The sequence below is a fragment of the Triticum aestivum genome, chromosome 5A (genome assembly GCF_018294505.1).
Source record: "Triticum aestivum cultivar Chinese Spring chromosome 5A, IWGSC CS RefSeq v2.1, whole genome shotgun sequence".
NCBI lineage: Eukaryota > Viridiplantae > Streptophyta > Magnoliopsida > Poales > Poaceae > Triticum > Triticum aestivum.
The window spans coordinates 624,228,606-624,229,255 of NC_057806.1; positions in this window are offsets into that span (position 1 = coordinate 624,228,606).

Genomic DNA, 650 nt, shown 5'->3' on the forward strand with positions numbered 1-650 from the left:
TTTCCGCTGGTTTCTTCTATTATAAATGTCACTTTTTCGTAGCAACACTACATGTATACAGAACACACTACTTTAAATAGGATAATAGAAGAGGCGCGTCCTACCTGGCACCGCCTTGCTTCCGCTCAAGCGGCGCGCCCGTGGCGCGCCCCAACCACTAGTGGATATATATATAGTGGCGGAGCTTAGTGAGGGCCAAAGGGGGCAATGGCCTCCCTACCAAATTTATATCTTTGTATAAATACATAGTAATATTTGGGCAAACTTTAATAGAATGCATTAGAGTAGGCCCCTCAACTCTATTTAGGATTCATTTAGCCCTCTCTCAAATCACGTTGAAGCTCCGCCACTGTATATCCAGAAATAAGGATGACAGTCATCCTCCCGGCTCCTCTGCCGTCTGGATCCCTGACCTTCGGATCTGCGTGTTTGATGGGATCTGAGCCATCAAATCGAGCCCTGGAATGATCTCGCCCGTCGGATCGGAGAGGGACGACTGTAGCAATAAATAGTTACTCCCGCTCCCACTGTAAAGATCTCGTGCCACCGCACGTAAATCGAGCACCCCACCGAGGGCATTTTTGTAATTTCACGTGGTTGGAAAAGTCCCCAATAGCGATCGGGTGAGACTGTGGAGAGCGAGCACCGGG